Source organism: Aotus nancymaae, unplaced genomic scaffold (genome assembly GCF_030222135.1).
Source record: "Aotus nancymaae isolate 86718 unplaced genomic scaffold, 86718_ANA_hifiasm-v0.15.2.pri h1tg000011l, whole genome shotgun sequence".
In the NCBI taxonomy this organism is placed as follows: domain Eukaryota; kingdom Metazoa; phylum Chordata; class Mammalia; order Primates; family Aotidae; genus Aotus; species Aotus nancymaae.
Window position 1 is genome coordinate 89105684 of NW_026988422.1, and position 19364 is coordinate 89125047.

The following is a 19364-nucleotide window of genomic DNA, read 5'->3' on the forward strand; positions in this document are numbered from 1 at the left end:
AGCAGGGGGCGCCCAAGCACGGCGCCGGCGTGCGTGGCGTCACGGCGCCGGCGTGCGTGGCGTCACGGCGCCGGCGTGCGTGGCGTCACGGCGCCGGCGTGCGTGGCGTCACGGCGCCGGCGTGCGTGGCGTCACGGCGCCGGCGTGCGTGGCGTCACGGCGCCGGCGTGCGTGGCGTCACGGCGCCGGCGTGCGTGGCGTCACGGCGCCGGCGTGCGTGGCGTCACGGCGCCGGCGTGCGTGGCGTCACGGCGCCGGCGTGCGTGGCGTCACGGCGGTCTGCAGAGTTGTGTTCGCCTCAGTACAGACCTTGGGGGCTGGGTGGACCTGCATCCTCCTCAGTACAGACAGCGGGGCAGTGCGGGGGCATCGCGAGCGCGGAGCTGCGTTCTCCTCAGCGCAGACCCGAGGGCACTGCAAAGGCAGAGCCGTGTTCTTAGCACAGACCTTGGGGACGCCGCGTCCACTGTGAGTAAAATCCTTCTTGTTTGCAGCCCTGGCTGCTGAGGGTCAGAGACTAGTAAGAAGGTCTCGGTGTGGAAAGCTGGACACCGAAAGCCCCTCTGAATTCTGCGCACCCGGGTTCTTCCCAGCCAAGGCCAGGGGGCTGCAGTGTGAGGTCCACACCGCAGCCTCGGAGCACAAATAGAGCGTTCCTAGGGCAGATAGGACATCCGACATATGACGACAACACCCACAGTACTCATGGGATGCTAATACAAGGCCTCGGTACCAGAATGTTACTATGAAATCCGCGCTCCCTGCGCGGCCTTCCCAGTACAGCGGCGTTAATAATCAGCACTGACGTATCAGTGCAAACATGGAAACTGACCTATGGTTAGGGCTGGGGTTTAGGGTGAGGGGTAGGGGTAGAGTTAGGGGTTACAGGTCGGGGTTAGGGTTTAGGGGTTAGAAGAAATTTAGGCAAAATAAATTTAAAGTTTGAGGAAAGGAATGATCCGTGAATCACGCCTGAAGCACCAGAACAGAAAACAGGGCTCGGGGCTTCGAGCTCTTGGTGGTGGCGGCTGAGTGAGGTTTCCCATTGGCTCCAGCTGGGCGACCGCCTTTTGTGGGGATGGTTCCCTCAGCGTCCCTGGTCATACAGTCACCTGGCGGCTGCGCATTTTGTCATTGACTGTGGTTGGTTTGTTAATTTTTTTAAGTCTAAATGCCTCCAAGTTCGGTCTCCATTTGCTTAGGGAAGGCCTCGGGCTAACGGCCTCCTCCTTTTTTGCTTTACCACGTCAAAACCATAATTCACTTTCATTTTACTTTCCTGGCATTACTGGAAGTAAATTCACATTGTTGTTGTTATTCAGAAAGTTGGTTTAATTGGCAGCCTATGTGTGGTGGTGCATAAAATAACGTCTTTTAATCATTGGCATCTTAGATTAGATGAAATATGTTAACTCTGTTAAGCCTTGTTATTAAACCGTAACAGGTGTTGTTTCTTTCTTTTTTTTTCTCCTAGGCTTCAACCACTTAAAATACACTCAGGCATCTCCTAATGAGGTGGATGTTTTGTGATAAATTTGTCCTTATTGATTTCATCTCTCTGCAAACACCATAGAGTGTCCTTATAAAACCTAGGTGGTGTAGCCCACTCCACATATAAGTTATATGATGTAGCCTATTGCTCCCAGGCTACAAACCTGTATAGTACGTCTCTACTGAATGCTGTAGTTAACTGTCACACCATGGTGATTGTGGATTGTGATCCCAAAATATCTGAGACAGGTTTCAGTCAATTTGGAAGGCTTATTTTGCCAAAGTTAATGATGGTGCCCATGACACAGGCTTAGGAGGTCCTGACAACCTGGGCCCAAGGTGGTCAGGGTAGAGCTTTTATACATTTTAGGGACACATGAGACATCAATCAGTATGTGTAAGATGTACAGTTGTTTGGTCCAGTAAGGTGGAACAACAAGAAGCAGGAAGTGTGGATGCTTCCAGGTCGGAAGTAGACAAGAGACAAAAGGTTGCATTCTTTTGAATCCTTGATCAGCCTTCCACTGAATATGCAATTTAGTCTGGCTTAGTGAATCTGCATTTTTACATATACAATAGGGTAGAGGAATGGTGCCATCTGGACCCACCACAACCTCTGCCTCCCAGGTTCAAGCGATTCTCTTGCCTCAGACTCCCGAGTAGCTGCGATTACAGGCATGCACCACCACGCCTGGCTAATTTTTGTATTTTTAGTAGAGAGAGGTTTTCTCCATGTTTGTCAGGCTGGTCTTGAACTCCTGACCTCAGGTGATCCACCTGCCTCGATCTCCCAAAGTGCTGGGATTACAGGCAGGAGCCACCATGCCTGGCCAGGAAGCATATTTTGATTCTGATACTGTCAACTGTATTTCAGGCATAACTTCTTTTCCTCGGAGTAGTAAATACTGCTTTGGTATTTTATTACACAAATAAAGCACAGATCCCTTTTTATCATTATATTCATTATTAGCTATATTAACATCTAAATTTAGAGACATTCCAGAGTCTGGGCTTCCAGGAATTCTTTGTGATCCCCTAAAAAGTCAATTATTTTTTCCCACAAGACACAGTGACACCTAAAGTCACATTGAATGTCCTGCCACTTTTGTTTCTCTAGTTTCATCAATTTCTGCAAAGCATCTTTGGGGGAATAACTTTGATTATCCCTTTAAACTCTTCTGTATTAGAAATCATCATGATGAAACATTGAAGGATGTGGTCACAAATTCTGTTTACATTCTTACAGTCTTTGACTTTTTTTTCCAGTGGCAAGTATTTGCTTCCATTTTATTGTAGTTAAAAGGGATGCTGGGAAACAAAATAAAGACAAGCAGTCATTAGAATAAGTGATCCAGTCACGGTCAATTTGCTATTTGAACTTCATTTTTTTTACACAGTCATACTTTTGAAAACAGCTGTAAATTGAAATAGTCTCCAAAATGTGAATTTTTTCCCCTGGTTCTACGGTAACCAGCTTTCCTAGAGAGTGAACCATACCACAAGAAAAAAAGATATAATTATGTTTACATGTATGTGTTATTTTAACATAAAATATATAAAAGAGGCATTTCCTTGAAATTATATATTAGCTTGCATAATTTACTTTGCAGCATCATGAATGCTCTTATTTTAAAAAGTAGGAATAGTTAGTGTCAATTACTACTTATTGGTACAAGTAATTAAGCAGACATTTTTAAAAAATTACTATTTTTTAATAAAGGTTTTATTTTAAATTAGTTTTAGATTCACACAGAAATTGGGAAGAAAATGCAGATTTTCCACGTAGACCCAACCGAGTTTCTCCTCTTATTAACATATCAACATGTATCATATATGTTATTGACTTTTTTTTTTTGTTAGATGGAGTCTCGTTCACCCAGGCTGGAGTGCAGTGGTGTTAACCTCAGTTCACTGCAACCTCTGCCTCCTGGGTTCAAGTGACTCTCCTGCCTCAGCCTCCTGAGTAGCTGGGATTACAGGCAGCTGCCATCACACCCAGCTAATTTTTGTATTTTTAATAGAGATGGGGTTTCACCATGTTGGCCAGGTTGGTCTGGAACCCCTGACCTCAGGTGATCCTCCCATCTCAGCCTCCCAAAATGCTGGGATTACAGGCATGACCCACCATGCCTGGCCAACATCTTACATCATTTGTCACAGTTGATGACCGGATATTACTATGTAGGCTCATATTTTATTTGGTTTCCCTTAGTTCTGCCTTTTTCTGTCCCAGGATCCTGTCTGGGATCCCACAGGACATTTAGTCACCATGTCAGGCTCTTCTTGGCTGTGACGGTCTCTCAGACTTTCCTTCTGAGGACCTGGAACAGTGTTAGGAGGATTGGTCAGGTATTGTGTAGAATGTCCTCCACTGTGGCTTACTTGGTGTTTCTCTCATAATTAGACTGGGGTTATGGGTTTGGGGGAAGCAGATCAGATATGTAGTGTGTCCACAGGAAAGAGTCAAAGTCTATAAAATATTTGAAGAGATGTATTCTGAGCCAAATATGAGTGACCATGGTCTGTGACACAGCCCTCAGGAGACCCTGAGAACATGTGTTCGAGGTGGTTGGGGTGCGGCTTGGTTCTATACATTTTAGGGAGGTAGGAAACATTAATCAGATGTATTTAAGATATATACTGGTTCGGTCCAGAAAGGTGGGACAACCCCGTGGGTTAGGGTGGGGTGAGGCTTCCAGGTTATAGGTAGATTTAAACATCTTCTTATTGGCAGTTGGTTGACAGAATTACTATCAATAGAAAGGAGTGTCTGGATAATGATAAGGGGTTATGGACACCGAAGCTTTATGCAGATGAAGCCTCCAGGGAGCAGGCTTCAGAGAGAATAGATTTTAAATATTTCTTAGCAGATTTAAAGTTAGATTGTAAATGTTTCTTATCAGATTTAAGGTCTTATGAGAAACTAAATGTCGATTGGCTTTTCTTGAATTCCAAAAGGGAGGAGGGAATAATGAGGCATGTCTGACCACCCCTTTCCCATCAAGGCCTGAACCAGTCTTCCAGGTTAACTTGGGTGTCCCCTGGTGGAGAGGAGGGAGTCTATACGGATGGTTGGGGGAAGGGCCTTTGAATTTTATTTTTGGTTTGCAGGTACTATTCTAGTCACTTCATGCCTCAAGATGTGTTATCACCATTAATGTTAACTTTGATCACCTGGCTGAGGTAGTGTTTTCAGGTTTCTCACTGTGAAGTTACGTTTTTCCCATGTCTACATTTTATGTATGCTTTTGGAGGAGGTCACCGTGCAGAGCCCACACTTGAGGAGTGGTGAGTCAGCCCCACCTCCTTGATGGCTGAGTGTCTATATCAGGTATTTGGAATTCTTCTGTGTAAGAGATTTCTATTCAGGCCATGTATGTATCAATTTAATCATAAATAGATACCAGTATGGGCGCTCAGTTACTTTAATGTTTTGGTTGTTATCCAGTTCTGCAGTATTTTGTTGCTCTTTGTTTATACCCTGTGACCGTTGGGAGCTCTTTCCACTGGCTCCTCTGACATAATTGCATGTATTTATTTATTTATTTACAATTTCTTTCTGTTACTTCAAAAGTATCCTGGCTCATATATTTTCTGTCCCACTCCTAGTTTCAACGTTTTTCAAAGACCCCTGATTTCCTTTGTCCGAGAATGGTATTAAAAACTTACATCTGGCCACTAAATGTGGTTATTGCATCATGACCCTCACACCTGACAGTGCAAACAAATATATGTGTGTATTCTAACTTATATGTACCCACTTAATTATACAGGTTTCTACATGGAACCATCTGTGTATACATATTAAGTTAAATGTGAGTTTATACCTATGTTTTATGTATATATTCTGATCCATTATCACAGAGATCATTCCAGGCTTCCCACGTTTCTTATCTGTAACTTCTCACTCTAACAGTGAGGAACCTGGCTGTCATTATCTGCCATTTATTTCATCTCTTGTTCCATTGGGAACAAGGAATTCATTCTTAATCCAGATTCCAGGTTGGGATTTAGTGAGAAATATATTTGGTCTCTCTCTCCCGTTCATAATACAGAGCTCCTAAAACTTTTACAATCTCCTGAACCATAGGGGTGCTAGGAACATCTCGTGTTCTAGCATTTGGTCTTTGGCCCTGGTTCCTGACGTGGAGTTCTTAAATTCCTTGGAATCTCCTGAGGGATAGGAATGTCTTCTGTAAGGGCCATCTGTGGGTCCCTGGATGGTTTCAGGATTGGGGATGGTCACCAGAAAGACCAAGCCATGATAAGAAGCTTGTAACTTTTAGCTTCACATACAATCCTTTGAGGGTGCGAAGGGACTGGAGATTGAGTTAATAGTTGATCATGTCTACATGATGAAGCTTTCATAAAAATTCCTAAAATATGGAATCTGGAAAGTCCCAGATGAACTCTGACAGATTTGATGTCTAGTGAGGGCTCATCTTTCATAGATAGTGCCTTCTATCCATGTCCTGACATGGCAGGATTGGGGGGAAAGGCTCCTAGATTATTTTATAAGGGCACTGGTTTCATTCATGAGGGCAGCACCCTCATGATGCAGTCACCCCTCAGTTACCTCTGATTACCATCCCTTTGGGGATTATGTTTCAACATAGGAATTTGGAGGGTATACACACATCGAGACCATAGTAACTAGTAAACATAAGTGAGTGTTTCCCTGAGTTCCATAAACCATTATAGCAAATTATCAAACCTGAGGAGGGGGTGTAGGAGTGCATAGTTTCTAGCCAAATCATAGAAGTTAGGGTAAACTGGGGATTCCCTACTTTTGATTGGCATCTGAGGTTGGGGACCATCCGGTGTTACTAAGCCCTTAACCTGTAGGGTCTGTACAAACTTCAGTAATTGTCATAATTGAATTATAGGACACCCAATTGTTGTCCAGAGAGTTGGAAAATTGGTTGATGTGGGAAACATCACCCACCCCAATTTGCTGTCAGAAGTGAAGTGTTGAGAGTATAGAGGAAAATCATGGTTATTTTTCTTTTTACAGATACAGTGGTTTCAAAATTAACTATTATCCCTATGGGACATAACTCTATAAAATAGAGTCCACTGTTGGTGTATAGTACATTTTGCTTTTAGTCTGTGGATTCTACTCATTTCCAAAATGACTTAGGTCAGTACCTTTGGCCCACCATTTGCAACATACATTGGTAATCCAATTAGATTCTTAGTTGCCGTCTGTATTTTGTCCTTAGATACGTCCGTAACCTAAATAATTGAATTTGTGTAGATTGTGATTTGTTCTTTGTGCTTTAACATCCTGTGGGTTTAAATATATACATAGTGTCGGATATCTACCACTAAAGTACCAGAATACTTCAAATCCCCACCCCAGTCACTCATCTGATCGTCATCTCTGTCGTTGTGCCTTTTCCAGACTGTCTCATGAATGGAGTCATATAATGTACAGCGTCTTCATGCTGCCACCCTTCACTTAGCAAGATTCATTCATTTATTTTCAGGGGTTGAAAGTTCGTTCCTTTTTGTCGCTGAATGGTATTCCATTGCATTGTTGTACTTCAAGTTGATTATGCTAGTTTTTGTTTGAAAGTAATTTTTCAAAGCATCTGTCTAAATATATACATTTTAGGGATGCATTTGTTGGATTGTAGGTAAGACTTGTTTATCTTTGGGAAAAACTGCCAAACTGTCTCCCAGAGTGGCTGTACAATTACTGCATTCTGCTAACGGTGAATGAAGCAACTGTTGTTCTTCAACCTCCACTCGTTATTGTTGAGCTTTTCTCAGAGTCTCACAGTTCTACTGGGTGTGCAGTGGCATCTCAGCATTACTTTAATTTGCAGTCTCCTAATGAGACATGATGTTGAACATCCTTTTGTGTAATTATTTGCTATCTGTATATTTTCGGTGTGTGTGTTTTTTTTTTTAAGACAGCGTCTCTCTCTGTCATTGAGGCTAGAGTGCAATGGCGTCATCTCGGCTCACTGCAACCTCTGCCTCCTGTGTTCAGGCAATTCTTTTGCCTCAGCCTCCCAAGTACCTGGGGTTACAGGTGCCCACCACCGCGCCTGGCTAACCTCCAGATTTGGAGTTATTTTTCAGGATTGGTTTGGCTTTTCAGGATTCCTTGAAATTCCATATAAACATTAGGATCAGCTTTTCCATTTCTGTCCCAAGGCCTTTGGGATTTTCGTAGGAATAACATTGAATCTGTAAATTGCTTTGTGTAATTTGGCAAACTTAACGAATATGGTCTTCAAATCCATGAACATGACATGTTCTTACATTTATTTGGGCTTTGTTTAATTTCCTTAAGCAGTGTCTTATAATTTCCCCCTTTTAAGTCTTACCCTTTGATTACATTTATTCCTAAGCATATTATTGCCATTGGTATTATTTAAAGTGAAATTTTTATAATTTTGTTTTCAGATTATTCATTGCTAGTGTATATGTATAAAATGGATTTTTTGGCCAGGAACGGTGGCTCACACCTGTAATCCCAGCACCTTTAGAGGCCGAGGCAGACAGATCACCTGAGGTCAGGAGTTGGAGACTAGCCTGGCCACCATGGTGAAAACCTGTCTCTACTAAAAATACAAATTTAGCTGGGCATGGTGGCATATGGCTGTAATTCCAGCTTTACTGAAAGCCCTTTCTGCAACAGCTGAGAAAATTCTGGGGTGTTTTCCATTCATTCTGACAATACTGTGTGTTACATGAAGGGCATTAGTGTGTGGGACCACCGTGGATTTACTGGGATAAAAAATCATGTTCGTGGTGTCTGATGCCTTCAAAATGCTGTGGCTTTTAATATGCTATTGTTTTGTTAAAGATTATTAAGTCTATATTTCTGAGGTTATAGATCAGTCCTTGAAGTGGCATGGCACTGAGTAGGATAGATCAGGATGAGACTGTGTATAGACTGCAGTTGGTATTTACAGAGTTAGTGTGTCAGGATATTTTAAAATCAAGAGATACGAGTTGAAGGGTTCAGAGTTTACCAGTTGAAGATGATGGCATAAGGGCTTCAAGTAGGAGATTCAGGTCGGTGGTTGGGAGCTGCATAGTAAGACATTGGAGAGAGAGATCAGGTGAGTAACCAGGGTTAGACTGAGAGGTCAGGATTACAGGGAAGAGTTAGGGTGAAAGGGCGGTGAGGTTTAGGATTAGGGTTACAGTAAAGGTTTGAGTAGGTTTAGATTAAGGTTAGAATTAGAGTGGGTAAAAGTAAAGTTAGAAATTATGGTTGAGGGTTACCACAAGGTTAGCTTTAGAGATAAGGGTAATCAGAGTAGGGTTAGGGTTAGGGTTGGGGTTAGGGGTTAGGGTTGGGGGTTAGGGTTAGGGTTGGGGGTTAGGGTAGGGGTTAAGGAACATCTCTTCACTTATTTATATTTCTTTTGGTTTCTCTCAACTGTGATTCATGGTTTTCTGAATGCATATTTGCGTACATTTTGTTACATTCATACTTAAGGGGTTCAACTTTAGGGGTGCTATCGTAAATGGCATTTTAATATTTCCAGTTCCAATTATTTCCATTCGTTATTGCTGATATGAAGGAATGAAACTGACTTTCGCCTACTGGACATCTTTTTTAGTTTTTAAAATCTCTGTTCTGGCCGGGCACGGTGGCTCAAGCCTGTAATCCCAGCACTTTGGGAGGCCGAGGCAGGTGGATCACGAGGTCAAGAGATCGAGACCATCCTGGTCAACATGGTGAAACCCCGTCTCTACTCAAAATACAAAAAATTAGCTGGGCATAGTGGCGCGTGCCTGTAATCCCAGCTACTCGGGAGGCTGAGGCAGGAGAATTGCCTGAACCCAGGAGGCGGAGGTTGCGGTGAGCCGAGATCGCGCCATTGCACTCCAGCCTGGGTAACAAGAGCGAAACTCCGTCTCAAAAAAAAAAAAAAAAAAAAAATCTCTGTTCTGGCCAGGCATGGTGGTTCACACCTGTAATCCCAGCACTTTGGGAGGCCAAGGTGGGTGGATCACCTAAGATCAGGAGTTTTGAGACCAGCCTGGCCAACATGGCGAAACCCCATCTCTACTAAAAATACAAAAATTAGCAGGAAATGGTTGCATGTGCCTGTAATCCCAGCTACTTAGGGGGCTGAGGCAGAAGGATCACTTAAACCTGGGAGGTGGAGGTTGCAGTGAGCTGAGATCATGCCACTGCACTCAGCCTGGGCACCAGAGCAAGACTCTGTTTAAAAACAAAAACAAAAAACAAAAAAACCCCTCCATCTGTTCCGTCAAGGCACGGGATGGTGGGCTCGATTTCAGTTGAAATTTCGAAAATCACAGCCTGAGATAATCTAAACCCTGATTTTCCGAAATTCCCCAGGGCTTCCACCAGGGGGCGCCGAGCTCCTGCCGAACCAGGAGCGCCCGCGGGAACCGCAGTGGATTCCTCACTCGTGCCCTGGGGCTTCGACCCTGAGGAAGGAGCCTCCTTCTCCTCAGGACCCGCCACCCGGGAGAGGCCGTGGTTCAGGACAGTCAGTCACCAGGCGAGGTAAGGAGGAAAATGCTTCCTGTCAGCAGCCACAAGTGCTGAGGAGGGAGCCCTGCCATGGGCCTTACTTCCCTGTCACGGTCTACGCAGCCTATTGTAAAATGGTGTCCCTTCTGCCCGACGTTGGCTGCGTGTCATGACAGCTGAGTGCAGCTCGTCTTACAGATCCGGGCTCGTTTCTGGGGAGAGATCGCGGTGCTGAGAAAGGAGTGACACTGAGCAGTGCCATCAGGACGGGCGAAGCGGGGCGGTGACTGGGGACCCACAGGTGCTGCGGGGTCACAGACACTTTCACTCGTGTTTTAATAGCTCATTTGTCTCACGGCATTAAAGTAGCTGAAACAGTATGGATGTATTTAACACTACGCCACATGATAACTAGAAATGTTAAGTTTAAATATATTGTTTATACCTCTCCACACAAAATAACATATACCAAATATTCATATATAAATATGCAAAGACTGTGAGCTGAACAAAGTGCGGATTTAGCTTGAGAATCTGGGGAGGGGATATGATGTCTTCGACCCTTTCCAATACCTGCCAGAGTACAGGAACTGCAGGAGCAGTTCTTACTTTTGTTTGAGGGCCGCGTAGCTGGGGATCTGGGCAGGAGCAGTTTTTTTGTTGTGTGAGGGCCGAGCATCTTGGTATCTGGGCAGGAGCAGTTCTTACGTTAGTTTGAGGGCCGCACAGCTGTGGCCCGGGGCAGAGGCAGCCCCCGTTTCAGTTTGAGGGCCGCTCTGCTGTGGCCCTGGGAAGGGGCAGCCCCCGTTTCAGTTTGAGGGCCGCACCGCTGTGGCCCTGGGCATGGGTAGCCCCCATTTCAGTTTGAGGGCCGCGGGCAGGGGCAGCCCCCATTTCAGTTTGAGGGCCGCGGGCAGGGGCAGCCCCCATTTCAGTTTGAGGGCCGTGGGCAGGGGCAGCCCCCATTTCAGTTTGAGGGCCGCTCTGCTGTGGCCCTGGGAAGGGGCAGCCCCCGTTTCAGTTTGAGGGCCGCACCGCTGTGGCCCTGGGCATGGGTAGCCCCATTTCAGTTTGAGGGCCGCGGGCAGGGGCAGCCCCCATTTCAGTTTGAGGGCCGCGGGCAGGGGCAGCCCCCATTTCAGTTTGAGGGCCGTGGGCAGGGGCAGCCCCCATTTCAGTTTGAGGGCCGCTCTGCTGTGGCCCTGGGAAGGGGCAGCCCCCGTTTCAGTTTGAGGGCCGCACCGCTGTGGCCCTGGGCATGGGTAGCCCCCATTTCAGTTTGAGGGCCGCGGGCAGGGGCAGCCCCCATTTCAGTTTGAGGGCCGCGGGCAGGGGCAGCCCCCATTTCAGTTTGAGGGCCGTGGGCAGGGGCAGCCCCCGTTTCAGTTTGAGGGCCGTGGGCAGGGGCAGCCCCCATTACAGTTTGAGGGCCGCGGGCAGGGGCAGCCCCCATTTCAGTTTGAGGGCCGTGGGCAGGGGCAGCCCCCAATTCAGTTTGAGGGCCGTGGGCAGGGGCAGCCCCCATTACAGTTTGAGGGCCGCACCGCTGTGGCCCCGGGCAGGGGCAGCCCCCATTTCAGTTTGAGGGCCGCGGGCAGGGGCAGCCCCCATTTCAGTTTGAGGGCCGTGGGCAGGGGCAGCCCCCATTTCAGTTTGAGGGCCGTGGGCAGGGGCAGCCCCCATTACAGTTTGAGGGCCGCACCGCTGTGGCCCCGGGCAGGGGCAGCCCCCATTTCAGTTTGAGGGCCGCGGGCAGGGGCAGCCCCCATTTCAGTTTGAGGGCCGTGGGCAGGGGCAGCCCCCATTACAGTTTGAGGGCCGCACCGCTGTGGCCCCGGGCAGGGGCAGCCCCCATTTCAGTTTGAGGGCCGCGGGCAGGGGCAGCCCCCATTTCAGTTTGAGGGCCGTGGGCAGGGGCAGCCCCCATTTCAGTTTGAGGGCCGTGGGCAGGGGCAGCCCCCATTACAGTTTGAGGGCCGCACCGCTGTGGCCCCCGGGCAGGGGCAGCCCCCATTTCAGTTTGAGGGCCGTGGGCAGGGGCAGCCCCCATTTCAGTTTGAGGGCCGCGGGCAGGGGCAGCCCCCATTTCAGTTTGAGGGCCGTGGGCAGGGGCAGCCCCCATTTCAGTTTGAGGGCCGCGGGCAGGGGCAGCCCCCATTTCAGTTTGAGGGCCGCGGGCAGGGGCAGCCCCCATTTCAGTTTGAGGGCCGTGGGCAGGGGCAGCCCCCATTATAGTTTGAGGGCCGTGGGCAGGGGCAGCCCCCATTACAGCTTGAGGGCCGCACCGCTGTGGCCCCGGGCAGGGGCAGCCCCCATTTCAGTTTGAGGGCCGCGGGCAGGGGCAGCCCCCATTTCAGTTTGAGGGCCGTGGGCAGGGGCAGCCCCCATTTCAGTTTGAGGGCCGTGGGCAGGGGCAGCCCCCATTACAGTTTGAGGGCCGTGGGCAGGGGCAGCCCCCATTACAGCTTGAGGGCCGCACCGCTGTGACCCCGGGCAGGGGCAGCCCCCATTTCAGTTTGAGGGCCGCGGGCAGGGGCAGCCCCCATTTCAGTTTGAGGGCCGTGGGCAGGGGCAGCCCCCATTTCAGTTTGAGGGCCGTGGGCAGGGGCAGCCCCCATTACAGTTTGAGGGCCACACCGCTGTGGCCCCGGGCAGGGGCAGCCCCCATTTCAGTTTGAGGGCCGCGGGCAGGGGCAGCCCCCATTTCAGTTTGAGGGCCGCGGGCAGGGGCAGCCCCCATTTCAGTTTGAGGGCCGCGGGCAGGGGCAGCCCCCATTTCAGTTTGAGGGCCGCGGGCAGGGGCAGCCCCCATTTCAGTTTGAGGGCCGCGGGCAGGGGCAGCCCCCATTTCAGTTTGAGGGCCGCGGGCAGGGGCAGCCCCCATTTCAGTTTGAGGGCCGCGGGCAGGGGCAGGCCCCATTTCAGTTTGAGGGCCGCGGGCAGGGGCAGCCCCCATTTCAGTTTGAGGGCCGCGGGCAGGGGCAGCCCCCATTTCAGTTTGAGGGCCGCGGGCAGGGGCAGCCCCCATTTCAGTTTGAGGGCCGCGGGCAGGGGCAGCCCCCATTTCAGTTTGAGGGCCGCGGGCAGGGGCAGCCCCCATTTCAGTTTGAGGGCCGCGGGCAGGGGCAGCCCCCATTTCAGTTTGAGGGCCGCGGGCAGGGGCAGCCCCCATTACAGTTTGAGGGCCGTGGGCAGGGGCAGCCCCCATTACAGTTTGAGGGCCGCTCCGCTGCGGCCCCGGGCAGGGGCAGCCCCCATTTCAGTTTGAGGGCCGTGGGCAGGGGCAGCCCCCATTTCAGTTTGAGGGCCGCACAGCTGTGGCCCTGGGCAGGAGCAGTTGCTTCGTTGTTAGAGGGTCGCACGGCTGTGGCCCTGGGCAGGAGCAGTTGCTTCTTTGTTAGGGGGTCGCACGGCTGCGGCCCTGGGCAGGAGCAGTTGCTTCGTTGTTAGGGGGTCGCACGGCTGCGGCCCTGGGCAGGAGCAGTTGCTTCGTTGTTAGGGGGTCGCACGGCTGCGGCCCTGGGCAGGAGCAGTTGCTTCGTTGTTAGAGGGTCGCACGGCTGCGGCCCTGGGCAGGAGCAGTTGCTTCGTTGTTAGAGGGTCGCACGGCTGCGGCCCTGGGCAGGAGCAGTTGCTTCGTTGTTAGAGGGTCGCACGGCTGCGGCCCTGGGCAGGAGCAGTTGCTTCGTTGTTAGAGGGTCGCACGGCTGCGGCCCTGGGCAGGAGCAGTTGCTTCGTTGTTAGAGGGTCGCACGGCTGCGGCCCTGGGCAGGAGCAGTTGCTTCGTTGTTAGAGGGTCGCACGGCTGCGGCCCTGGGCAGGAGCAGTTGCTTCGTTGTTAGAGGGTCGCACGGCTGCGGCCCTGGGCAGGAGCAGTTGCTTCGTTGTTAGAGGGTCGCACGGCTGCGGCCCTGGGCAGGAGCAGTTGCTTCGTTGTTAGAGGGTCGCACGGCTGCGGCCCTGGGCAGGAGCAGTTGCTTCGTTGTTAGAGGGTCGCACGGCTGCGGCCCTGGGCAGGAGCAGTTGCTTCGTTGTTAGGGGGTCGCACGGCTGCGGCCCTGGGCAGGAGCAGTTGCTTCGTTGTTAGGGGGTCGCACGGCTGCGGCCCTGGGCAGGAGCAGTTGCTTCGTTGTTAGGGGGTCGCACGGCTGCGGCCCTGGGCAGGAGCAGTTGCTTCGTTGTTAGGGGGTCGCACGGCTGCGGCCCTGGGCAGGAGCAGTTGCTTCGTTGTTAGGGGGTCGCACGGCTGCGGCCCTGGGCAGGAGCAGTTGCTTCGTTGTTAGGGGGTCGCACGGCTGCGGCCCTGGGCAGGAGCAGTTGCTTCGTTGTTAGGGGGTCGCACGGCTGCGGCCCTGGGCAGGAGCAGTTGCTTCGTTGTTAGAGGGTCGCACGGCTGCGGCCCTGGGCAGGAGCAGTTGCTTCGTTGTTAGAGGGTCGCACGGCTGCGGCCCTGGGCAGGAGCAGTTGCTTCGTTGTTAGAGGGTCGCACGGCTGTGGCCCTGGGCAGGAGCAGTTGTTTTTGTTGTTTGAGGGTGGCAGAGTTGTCGACCTGGGCCGGAGGTGGTAATTTTGTTTGAGGCCACGGAGTTTGGGGTCTGGGCAGGAGAAGTTCTTACCATAGTGTGTGGGCCGCAGAGCTGTGGCCCTGTGCAGGAGCAGTTGTTTTTGTCATTTCAGGGCCTGGCCGCTTGGTATCTGGGCAGGAGCAGTTGTTTGTGTTGTTTGCGAGCTGCACAGCTGCCGACCTGGGCTGGAGGGGTCTTACATAATCCACACAGATTGTGTTCTGTGCAGGCGTGGTTCTTACCTTAGGTTGATGGCCGCATTTGGATACCTGGACAGGAGTAGTTGTTACTTTAGTTTGAGGGCTGCACGGCTGGGGACTTGGGCAGGAGCGGTTCTTACTTTAGTTTGGGGACCGTGCAGCTGGGGACCAGGACAGGAGTGGTTCTTACCTTAGTCTGAGAGACCAGTAGTGGTTTTTGCTTTAGTTAGATGTGGAGATTCCAGAGAATCCAGTGTTGTTGTTGAGTGAGGGTAGGTTAGCTGGAATCCTTGGGAGGAGTCAGTGATGCTCTTATGTCTGAGGTTCTTGGAGCTAAACATGGAGCCAAAGTTGGGAAGGAGAGAGAGAGTCACAGGAGGGCACCTGAAACTGTAGATGTAGCTGTACACCAAGCAAGCTAAGCCTGGGAGTGTCTCAGGCCTCGATGTCAATGCTTTCCCTTTCCTCCTTCACAGTTGGGATTTATTTTCTGTCTCACAAGACAGAAAGACCCTGATCAATATCCTCAGCAATTGAAAAGCTTAAAAAAACTAAATGATGTTAACAATAATAATAGTAGAAATTTAACCAGGATTATCCTGACTGATAGAGACAAAATCACACATACACGGAAAATATGTCTTTTCAATAGTTAGTAAAATAAAAATAAATAGAAAAATAGGTCCAAGTAAAGCTCTATAGTTGTTTCATGGAGAAGGGGTGAAGGACAGAGGTGATTCTGAGAGTTGCTGCTGATGGACACACGGAGAACTTACATTTTCCTCACGCAGTTTCAGTGTACAATCATCTTCTGTGAGACCTGGCAGCTGGGTCACTTCGCACAGCTGGGGATGCAGTGGGTGTCACAGAAGGACCCCGTCCCAGCTGGTCCTGCCCCTCTGCTGTGATGAGTGTGGCTTCTGATCTCCAACAACTGACTGTGTTTTGAGGGGAGGCCAGGCCTGTGAGCAGCACAAGGGTATCCATGGTGAGGTTCCGTGGGTGGAATGTCTCGGATGTGCTTGAGGTTCCTTCCTGATGCTCGTCTGCCGTCTTGCTCTTGAACACATCTTGTTTATAACTGTCTTCTCAATACTGTATAGGAAATAAGCACTTGTATAATATGGGTCAGGCATAAGGAATGTTCACACATTGGACACACGGGACCTCCACCAAGTTTAGGGAGTAGAATCTGAAGAAACCAAACTTTGGATGCTCCCTGGAGGCCCCTCCCGAATCCCAGTCCCTTCCCTTCTCCTTCAGAGGGAGTGGCTTTCTGCCTTAGTCTTTATCATTCCCGTACTTTTCTTCATGGCGCGTTTCTTTCCCCGCATTTGTGCGCATCCCTAAACAATACTGCATGTGGTTTTTGAACACTCTGCTGTCTTTTGGAGACAGGGTCTTGCTCTGTTGCCTCGGCTGCGGTTTTGAACTTTGATGTGAAGAAGTCTCCTGTGTGGCTGCTTCTCTGCTGCACTGGCTCTGAGCATTTGCTCCATGTCTGTTTTCTTCCTCCGTTCTCTTCCTGAGACCCGTCCACACTGACCAGATTCATTTTCATTGCTGCATCATCTCTCATGGTGGAGGGGACCATGAGAAATGTCTTCGTTTTCCTGCTGATGAGTGTTTGGCCAGGCGGGCCCCTAGGACCGTGTTGCTGCGAAGGTTCTTGGGCATTTCTTTTGTACACAAGTGCAGTTTCTTCTGGTCAGTAGCTTTCAATTTTTAAAATTTCATCCCAGTAAGAAATGTAATTTTCCTCATAACCCACGACGCACACCCTTTCATAAGCAAGCGCAGCAACAGTAATTCACAGTCATTCTTAGTGGTGGCTGAGCATTCCTGTGGCTCTCCATTCTCCCCAACACTTGCGCTGATTGTGGGATTTTTGCCAGTCTGCTGAGTGTCACCTGGTATCTCACCCTGTTAGGCTGAGGCCCTTTTCATGATTTTATCGGCCATTCCTCCACATTTTTTTCTTCTGTGAAGGGCTGGTTCCGCTCTTTTGCCATGTTTCTGTTTACTCGTTTAAACTTTTGCCTTTTTCTATTATTGCTATTACTATGCTCTGTCCCCCACGCTGGAGTGCCGTGGCACAATCTCAGCTCACTGCAACCTCTGCCTTCTGGGTTCAAGCGATTCTCCTGCCTCAGCCTCCTGAGTAGCTGAGATTACAGATATGCACCACCACATCCAGCTAATTTTTATTTTGTAGTTTTAGTACAGACAGGGTTTCACCATGCTGATCTTAAATTGCTGAGCTCAGATGATCCACCCACCTTGGCCTCCCAAAGTCCTGGTATTACACAAGTGTGAGCCACTGCTCCTGGGCTCATTTCTTAAACTTTTTAATCATGATTTTTCTAACACATTCAGCCTCATATGATGTCCTAAGGCAATGTGGACAAGGTAATTTATTGATTGGGAAGTGTGGTAAAACGTTTTACTGTATTTCACAATAAGTAGATTCACAATGATAAAGTAAAAATATCGGGAATGGTCAATATTTCAGTAAACATCTTCTAGGAAAAAAGTGTGTTGCAATTTGTGAGCCTCAAATATGTGAGACAGGTCTGTCAATTTAGAAAGCTTATTTGGCCAAGATTGAGGAATGTGCCCATGACCCAGCCTCAGGAGGTCCTGATGACGTGTGCCCAAGGTCAGGGCACAGCTTGGTTCTGTACATTTTAGGGAGATATGAGGCATTATTAATATATGTAAGATGTACATTGGTTTCATCCAGAGAGGCAGGACAACTCCAAGCAGGGCTGGAGTCTCACAAGCATCACTCAGAGAGGGAAATGGCTTCTCTCCGTGCAGGGGAACACAATTGTTTAAAAGGCTTCTGCAATGGGGCGTTGAGTGGAAGGGAACATGGAGCTGGGAAGAGTTTAGCTTTTGCTTTTAACAGGGTGAATCGTCAGCTGCAGAACGAGGGAACCCGCAGGCTGGAGCCGATTCCCCCAGGGACTGTGGCTGGCGGGGCTGCAGCCAAACGCAGGTGAGGTCTGACCACGCAACAGAGTCGTCAGATGACATTCAAGACGGGGAACGACGTGGAGTCACCGATCAAAGCGAGTTCCTGTGTGTGTTTCCTGGGTTTCCGTGGACTAAACACGTCTGCTCACTCCTGCCAGGCCACTGGGTCTCTGTGCTCCCCTGGAGGTGGGTATGTGGCCTGAGGGAGGTGCCTGTGGCCTCCTGCCTGTGTGGGGAACACACATGTGAGAGTGACCAGAAGGAGGAGGCAGAGGAGGGGACCCTCAGAGCGGCTGGTCTGCTGGGGCTTGTGGACTTGTGCATTCCGAGTCTCTGGAGGTGCCATTCTACTCACACATGATTGATCCTCAGCCCAATAGAAATGTCTTCACGGCAGATCCCTAGTCGGCACATACAAAACATTCATCATTCTGGATAAGAATTTCCATAAACATTGTTTCAGAAATTGTCTCGGCTTGTCAGTGTGTACAGGTGCCTTTCTGTGCTTCATGGTTGTGTGTCTGCACAAACGCCTCTGTCTGTGTTTTCCTGTGTCAGCATGTGTGTGTGTTTGGGGAGGGTGGAAAAGGCCACCTTGCTGAGGACGAGTCTGACCTGCCTCGCCGTCTCGCCCGCCATCCACTGGTCGTTCTTGCGCAGCACTGGCCTGTTGTTTGAAGCCGACTGGGTGCAGTGAATAACGTTTCATTTGTTTTCATAAAGCTGTGGTTGCAAAGCCAGAGTGACATGCTGGTGAGGACATCACACGCCCTCCTCCTAGTCTGTTTCTCTGTCTACATATGCATGTTTCTAAGGACTTCTAGCCAGTATACACACAAAAGCATCTATAAATCCATGAGACAAGACACACAGCTCAGTAGCACAGTAGTTAGAAACTTGTACCAATGCCTCAGAAAGAAAATATCCAAATAGCTGGTTAATGTGTTAAAAGGGCTCATATCATTACTGTTCAGGAAACAAGGATTAAAACCCAAACATGATGCCACTGCATACTTACTACATGCTGAAATTAAAAAGGCAGAAACCTAAATCAAGTACTGGGAGTGGCATGAGGCAGCTCGAACTTGTGTGTGCTGTTGGGGAGCAGAGAGGCGCAGGCCAGGAAAACCACCTGCAGGAACTCACCAGGTCAAATGTGCAGAAAGTGCCTGAGAAGCCAGCCCTGCACTCACTCACCTTCTATCGGCCTCTGAGACGTGATAGTAGCTTCTGTGACCCGACATGTCTCCTCCTCAGTGTGTGCCTGGCCACCTGTGTGCAGGTGCACCTGTTGACATGGACCAGGATGGCCACAGCAGAGCGCTTGCAAACCCTAGCCAGGAGCCCAGCACTGCGTCCCTGTGCAGGGGACAGATGTCTGAAGATGAGAATTATCAGGGACTCACAGAAACTGCTCATCTGGATTTTCTACTCAAGGGAAAGGTGACAAATTCTGCTCATAAAGAGATAAGCAGGGCCGGGCAAGGTGGCTCACGCCTGTAATCCCAGCACTTTGGGAGGTTGAGGCGGGTGGATTACCTGAGGTCAGGAGTTTAAGACCAGCCTGGCCAATGTGATGAAACCTGTCTCTACAAAAATACAAACATCAGCTGGGCGTGGTGGCGTGTGCCTGTAATCCCAGCTACTCTGGAGGCT

At 49.8% G+C, this 19364-nt stretch overlaps 1 long non-coding RNA gene across 4 annotated transcripts in view; it reads left to right on the forward strand.

Annotated features, from left to right (window-relative positions):
- The first annotated feature begins 363 nt into the window (after window positions 1-363).
- LOC135274314 (uncharacterized) overlaps window positions 364-19364 on the forward strand; it is a 29920-nt gene continuing 10919 nt past the window's right edge. For 2 of the 4 annotated variants that reach the window (XR_010342163.1, XR_010342162.1), the window contains exon 1: window positions 17250-17894. This is a non-coding gene — a long non-coding RNA (uncharacterized LOC135274314). Of the gene's footprint in view, window positions 469-9409; window positions 9998-17249; window positions 17895-19364 lie in introns of those variants that run through there. The other 2 variants (XR_010342165.1, XR_010342164.1) reach the window with 2 other exon arrangements.